Below are 8348 nucleotides of genomic sequence, written 5' to 3' on the forward strand. Positions count from 1 at the left end.
AAAAAAAAAAAAACACCTTTGGTTTGTCAACGAAATGAGCCCTTTAATCTTAATATATTGACCAAATTAAACTGAGTTTTGATGACTTCAAAACAGGTTATAAGGGACACTTCAGAATACAGGTAACACCAGCAAAAGGAAGGAGATTCAAACAACTATAACCGATAGTATCGCAATATTTTTTGCCCAATGTAATATAACTACAAATCATTGTGCCTCAGTTGCCACCTTAATGAAGACATCCTCCAAAGTTGTGTCAGCCAAACCCCAAGACAGGACTGTGAACCTCTGCTTTGCAAGTTTAACTGTTAAAAATACATCCGAAATTTTTGCCTCGTCTTTTGGCAGCTCAAATTTCTGGGTTCCATACAAATGGTAAGTCTTCTTAGCATTTGGAGACAAATGTTTCACTAAGACTTCCTCTTCCCTCTGATATTCTGGTGAGGTTGTCATGGTGAACATGTATGATCCTCCGTATCTAGCCTTTAGCTGTCATTCACATTAACAAATTCACAAGCTCCCTGAATAGATGAAACATATATAGCTCAGCTAAAGGGGAGGTATTTAGAGCACTGATTCTGAATGAGGTATATATTCATTACAACAATGAAATCAAGGTTACCCTGCTTTGTACAAATAGTTGTGACAACTATGAACTCCCTATGTATGATCCAACATGAGAAACCTATGTTGCAATAACTATACCGCATGTTTATATGTATGCCATTTTGGAGTAGGCACGTTAGCAGCCAACCGGTTTGAATTCAATCTTGTATATAAAGTTCAGAAACCTTTCATTATCTCTTATCAGGGATTCAAGAGAATATCATTGATCTTTAAGATACTCTGATATGCCTCAATTTTAGAAACTAAGGACAAGCCTAAAAGTGTGCTCATACTTCTACAAGTACATGTTCGATGGACAAACAAGATGAAGCAAAACTAATTTGAAATTGAGATGAGAATCTTAACAAATAAAGAGGTTGATTAGCCACGATATATTGATTTAAAAAACGAAAAAATTCACCTGTAAAAGGAATTGTAAAACTAAAGCCCCCCTCCTCCTGAAAACTCTACTCCTTAAATAGATATTATTCGGTAGGAAATCTAATCCAGTCTATGTTGCTCGGACTCTTCAAAAATGTTGTCGGATGCGTGTCGGATCCTCCAAAAGTAGAGCATATTGGAGGATCTAACATGGGTGCGGCAACAGTTTTGGAGAGTCCAAGCAACGTAGTCCAGATAGAACTTCCAAATAAAATTCGTAAGACATAGAAAAGCTGAAATGTGAATTTTAATTGTTAGGTAATTGGTAATAACATAGGGATTACCTCATCTGCATTTCCCAAGCACTGGAAGTTTCCATCAACAAAGATGCCTATCCTATCACAAAGATATTCTGCCTCATCCATGGAGTGTGCTGAGAGCAGTAGAAAAACAAGACATCAGGGCTATTTCCACAAATGAGAAAAAGATGGTAGCAACCAACTCAAATTTGTTCTATTTGATAATAGAAGAGAGAAAACTATGACAGAACATGCAAAGATGAGATAACATGGTAAAACTTCAAGTTACCAACAAACGAAAATAGAATATATGTGTGCAACAAAGAGTGGAATGAAGTACTGGTAAGAATAATTGCTCGATCTTGCTTTGCACGCTTCACAACATCCCACAGCATTTTCTTTGAAGCAGGATCCAGTTCTGTGCTAGGCTCATCCATATAAACAACCTTAAAAGTTAAAGAGAGCCCCCATCAAATTTTTGGCTAACAGGAATGCACAATGTTAGGACAAATAACATAAGTGGACAGAGACTTTGACATACTTTTGGGTCCCCTATCAATGAGATGGCCACGCTGAGTCGTCTCCTCATACCTCCACTATACTTTCCTGATGCTTTGTCACCAACTCCACCTTGGGAAAGGTTGAAACTTTTGAGAGATTCCTGCACCGCCTTTTCCAACACAACAGAACCAAATCAAGGAAACAAGAAAATTAATTCCCTAAGTCCATATCTCACAATGCTGTAAACAGTTTTCTGTCATTGTGGGGAGGGGATGTCTCGAATAAAATTAAGGTGATTTCCACCTTAAAGATTTTGCTAGTGACCTTGTAAGAAACTTACTGAAACAAACTAAATATACCAACGAATACAAGGGACTTCCGATGGAATGTTTAATCCAAAATCCAAATGCGATTATTGATTCATTTTCTAGGATCTACCAAATAATCAGATGTACAAATTATTTTGCAGCGGCATTAGCCAGTTTATTAGATTTTTCTTCAATATGGATACACCCTGTACACATATGCATCCACACAAGTTGGTATGTTGCATCTCGTCGATACGATAGGTTGATTTACCTTCCTAGTCATATGCCCTAAAGGTTTACTGTCTGGATGGTACTTTTCAACAGATAAGCGAATCGCGCTCAAGTGGTCGTTGACGAAATATCTAATCCTCGTTTTCCCTGTCTGGTGTGGTCTTCCGCTGTCCCTTTCCGCTTCACGCAATAGCACACTCCGAAGCAAGCGGATAAAAATATTGGCAAAAATGTGCAGACAGTGTCTTAATTTTTACGACCATGAAGCATACATTAATATAAAATCGAGGGGTTATATTCACATACTTGGCATAAAGCAGCACCCTTGAGATTTTTTAATCTTCCATAAAATAGTAAGTGTTCCCTTCCTGTTAGGGTGTCCCAGAGCAAGTAGGGTGTCCCAGAGCAAGCTTCATAATTGATGAAAAAACAGGGAAGATGACACAACTCAATATTTTAAGATTCAAAGGGAAAAATCAGGCAGTAAGGGAACCTGTGATCTTCCCTTTGCATAAAATGAAAGCATATGAACTTACACATGTTGTGGACACACACCCATGCTGCCAAATATTTCATTCATCTGAGTCCTCAAATCTAAACCTTTAATATATGCTGTCCCAGAGCTTGGCTCCAAGGGCCCAGTCATCTATCATATAGGAACATAGCTTGATGAGTTTCAGCGTCTTGGAAATGCTTGAGAAAAGGAAATTTACATAATAATTTATTTTTTTTAAAAATCAACTAAACACAAGACATGGAAATATGGTTCAAAATTCGCTATCATTTACTTCTAACAATTTTCACTAACCATTCTAATAAAAGTAGTTTTGCCAGCACCATTCGCACCAAGCATTCCAAAGCACTCTCCGCGTAGTAATGCAAGGGATAATTCTTTGACTGCAACTTTATCCGGGTTCCCATCCTTCCCTGGATACATCTTTTTGAGGTTATAGCATACGGCAGAATAGTTGGGATGTGGCCGATTTAGCAACTGCTCAACCTTCTCCCTCTGTAAAGCAAGTCAGCCAACTACAATGAAATGATCTACACAACAGGGAAGTAATAAGGACTATTCAAGTGACAGTTACTCAGACGTGGACAGTGTAGAAATAATCAAATACACATTAGGGGTCTGAATAAGAGTTTGTACTATTATGCCTGAATTTTTGGTCCACGAGTTGACGTATCACTTTGAGGTTGAAAGGAAAAAAGGCAATATGAGTTACCTCTTGAAGAACATCATTGTCTTCCATATGAACGCTAGTTTCCTCGCTCTGAGAAGAAGGTTTCTGAAATGATGCTAAAGGCTTCTTCTGAGTATTCGGTAAGAATAAAGGATTCCTGCTATTCCCAGTTCCAGATGATATAACTTGATCCAAGTAGTAGGCAGCAACCAAGAATACTGCCCACTCTACTGACATAATAATTAGAACCTCTCTCACACCATTACTGCTGTTACTGAGGTACTCCCAAATCCCAATACATCCCATAACTCCCTACTTTATAAGCCCCTTGGGCAAATTTGGACAGCTCATATAGCCCTCGATTCAAAGAAGAGCCATGCTAGCTGTAATAACCCAATTTTTAAATAAGGGTTTATTTGATAATTTTAGCTAAAAGAAAATAGAAAAGAAAAAATTTAGTGGGTCAAGCCCAAAAAGGAAAAGGAAAAAAAAAAAAAGAGATATGATGGCTTCTAAGCCATCGGACATGAGGCGCAACAAAAACAAATAGAAGCAGAACGCACACAGGGAAAGGAAACGCAGTGGAGGGGGAAAAAAAATAGAAGGGGAGAAAAAGAAAGGAGAAGAGGAGAAAAATAGGGATTTTCCACTCAAATCATCAAGGTAATGACTCTAATCTTTTATTTAAATTTATTACATAATTATGGGTGAATCTTTATGGTGAAAATATGGGATATTTTGAGGAATTGAGAAAGTTTAGCTCTAGGATTATTCAATCAAAATCATTGATTTGAAAGGGCAAATAGTGTCGGATTTTAGACTTCTATATATCGTTGGAATCCGCTCGTTAAGGCCTTCCCAAAAACATACGTCTTGTCGGGTTTTGAACACATTGACCAGAGGGCGTTTTCATCCTTTAAAATTTAACTTTAACCGTTTATGCCTCTAAAAATATAGAAATGGATTACCCTAAGTCTTTTGACCATTCTAAATCCGTTTTTGTGTAGTTTAAGGCAATCCGGAGACTCGAGAACGCAGTTTTGATTTATTGGGAAGTGTGCTTGAATTGTGAATTTGAGGTAAGTGAGACTTTAAGCTTTGAGTACTTGCTTTTCAAAACTCGTTTTAAAATATGTTTTGTCTGCCTGGTCCATGTGTTGGGACAAGCGTGTGTAGCGAGAATCGGTGGTCCTTCGGGCCGGCCCGCATATACTTTATTTTCAAATGCTCTAAAATCTCTTTATAAATTGTTTCGTAATGTGATACTCGCCGTGAGCCATGAGATGGGGCATTGTGTATGCTTCCCTTTGGCATTGTGTATGCTTCTTAATTTTCTTGTGGTATTGTGTATGCTCCCCTTAGCATTGTGTATGCTTCTTGATTTTATTGAGGCATTGTGTATGCTTCTCGAGCATTGTGTATGCTTCTTGATATATTTGACACGTTGTGTATGTTGTTGTGGATTCGTGGTGTTGATAAATTTTTTAACTCTTTTTGTTATGACAGGTCCTTAGTGTAAATTGTGTTGAGATATATACTATTCTTGATACTTGATAAACGATTGTTTGGACCTTGTCAGATATTGTATTACGATATAATTCTTTGCATAATATAAAGTGCTTGTTGTGTGTTTGTATTTTCTAACACTTGTTCCAGGGGTATTTAGAGTAGCGGGTCGAGGATCTTACAAGGTTATATTTACATATAGCTCACTCCTTACCTGCATGTCCATGCAGATACTATTGGTCGACGAAGCTAGTAGCTCACGAGTTTGCTAGAGTTAATCTATTGGTTGAGGTGAGCCGCCGCTTTGTTCGTGGAGGCTACCAAAAGTGTCTTTATCATTTATTTATTAATATTTTTTTTCTTTTGGGATTTACAAACCCGAGTCTTTTGTAATTCTCTTAGATGCTCCATGGTCTAGTGTGGGATTTGGGCAAGAGTATTTGGTTAATATTTTGAGACACTAATTATCCGTAATTAATTATTATATTATTTGAGTGCTTATTTAATTTGGTTAATGCTGTAAAATTATGGTTAAGATATGAAAATGTGGTTCGCCTGGCCGGTGGTGTCATGGGTGCCAATCACGTCAAGGGGGTATTTTGGGATGGGACAAAATGGTATCAGTGTTTAGGCTTTAAGTCCCGGGTCGTGGAGCAGTGTTTAGTAGCGTCTTGTTCATAGGTATGTAGGCGCCCATACTTATGACCTTGAGGCTACTGAGCATCTAGGATGTTTTCCCTTCTTTCATTCTTTATTCGTGCATTGAGGTGAACCGAGTCCAACTTTGGGATGTTCTTTTCGCAGACGACTAGGATCCACTAATCCCCCTGTGCTGAATGACACAGTTGGCTTGAAAGTTTTTAATAATAAATGTGCAACTGAGAGTGGCACTGAGTACATGGGATATTTGGTGCATTAGTTATAGTTGAGATTGAACAGGTTGTAAACTTTGGGATAACTCTATTTACAAAGGAAACTTTGCCAAAAAATTTATGAAATTCAAGAGTTAGTGAAATTTTTGAACGTCCAGAATTCATGTGAATGGAAAAGTGACCAAATGATATGATATATGTGTAAGATCGACTATTCACATTCAAGATCGTTGGTATAACTCTCCATTATAAGTCTGATCAGTAAAGAGAAATGGTGTAGCGGTAAAGTAAGAAATGTAATTGCATACCCATGTCTAAGTTTTTGGGCTTTATGGTGAAATATATTTTGAGAGAAGTGCTTAAATGGCCCTAAGCTTAATGCCTCTTAACGCGATTCACTATTATTAGTAACGTCATAACGGTGATGTCATAAGTGTGACTGTGGCGTAATATTACATATCTTAAGTGTATCAAGTATGAGCATGATAATGGCCCTATGAGATGCACAACTTGTTTGTGGAGTAGGTCCCTGGTGAATTCCAGATTGTGAGCGAGAATAAGACTTAATGTCACACCCTTAATCCGTTAGGGTGTGATGGGCACCCGACCCTTACCTAGGGCCGAGCGAACCCGCTGATTCTCGTAACACTCAAATCATCTTTGGACCGTAGATCATAACATAAATACATCATGAAAGGTTTGCGGAAGTCAAATACACTTTTCATACTTTTTTTAAATCAAACGAAGTCTATAATCGTATAAAATCTGCAAAATAATGCATAACAATACATCGGCTTATGGAGCCGCTCACAACCGACATACTATACACATGACTCGTACGTAAGTCTCTAACATGGAACATGATACCATAACAACAATACACCGACTCGGCAAAGACTCTCGAGAAAGTGGAGCTCGCCAATTCCGCTAGAACATCTTCTACTAATATCTTCGGCTAAATGCAGGTGTACACCGCACGGCATGAAACGACCCCGAAGAAAAGGGGTCGATACGGAATATGTCGAGTATGTAAAGCATACGAAGTACGAAGCAGAATCATGCGAAGTAAAGTACGTAAAATCATAAGACTTGCCTTTGAAAACATATACCATGCATGTCAATGTCATAAAATCATCGTAAAAACATATAGCGTGTCTCGGCCCTTTAACGAGGGACTCGGTGAGTAAAATCATGATATACATATATAAAGTGTACATATAACGTGCCCCGGCCCTCTAATGAGGGACGCGGTAAATAAAATCATATCATCATCATGCATGCATACACACACACACACACACACACACACACACACATATATATATATATATATATATATATATATCGTATGCCCTCTAGTGAGGGACTCGGTGAATAGCGTGACCCGGCCCCGCTAGCAAGGGACTCGGTATGCCATCCTGGCCGCCATCCCCATCACATCATCATATATATATATATATATATATAGCGTGTCTCGGCCCTCTAGTGAGGGACTCGGTGAATAATGCGGTGGAATGTGCACGAATGCGTGTCACGGCCGGGACTCGGTGAAAGACATATTGAGCTTGGCACGGCGAGTAAGTGAGAAACCATATGCACATAAATTCTTTCGAGCCTCGATGAAGTAAAGCCGAACGAATCGTCATTTGAAAATCAGGACAAAAGTTGTATCAAATGTCTTTCGGACACTACTCGGAAACATAACAAACAGAATTTTAGAATTCATAGCAACGTATCGGAATCATAAGTATACGAATCATCGTTTCAGACTCAATAGCTAAGTATATAATCATACTCGGGGGTCGGAAAAATAGTCATATTAAGTTCCTTCAAAAATAGGTCGTTAGAACCAAACGTAGAAAGTCGCAGGACCCACGGGCGAGCGTTAACCCAATCCGGGCCCGCCTATGAAAGTTACGAACCTTATTCACTTTAGGACTTTCCACGAACATATCGAAGCAATCTGAGCCCTTCTGTGAAAGTTACGACCGTTCGTAGTTACGGAATCATTTAAGAACAAAACTCTTTTGAAAACAAAACCTTTTTGCAACTTTTGAAACTTAGTCACACAAAAACATAAGAACCATAATTCGACTACGTTAAGAACACGAATATCAAGAAACAAATAAGAATCATAAACATTGTCACGACCCAACCCCGTAGGCCGTGACTAGTGCCCGATCTGGGCACCCAAACGCACCAATCTGATGATATCGAACACATACAGGAATATAACGAAGCGAAGCAAGGTTTTGAGTTGCAAATTTATATAATTTCGAAAAATTTCGGCGAGTTTCCTTTGTTTTACGGACTATCCAAAATAACCCGCGCGAAAATACCAACAAAGGCCACACGGGGCCAACAAAACAACATATATACATATGCGGGTCGACGGGCAAGCCACACAACGGAATCGCCTCAAACACAACATATACAAACACAACCGTACGAAGTAGGCAC

At 38.6% G+C, this 8348-nt stretch overlaps 1 pseudogene; it reads right to left on the minus strand.

Moving 5' to 3' along the window:
- Nucleotides 1-207: 207 nt before the first annotated feature.
- On the minus strand, nt 208-5242 carry LOC132042873 (ABC transporter A family member 7-like; annotated as a pseudogene).
- Nucleotides 5243-8348: the final 3106 nt, after the last annotated feature.

Source organism: Lycium ferocissimum, unplaced genomic scaffold (genome assembly GCF_029784015.1).
Source record: "Lycium ferocissimum isolate CSIRO_LF1 unplaced genomic scaffold, AGI_CSIRO_Lferr_CH_V1 ctg18698, whole genome shotgun sequence".
NCBI classification, from domain to species: Eukaryota; Viridiplantae; Streptophyta; class Magnoliopsida; order Solanales; family Solanaceae; genus Lycium; species Lycium ferocissimum.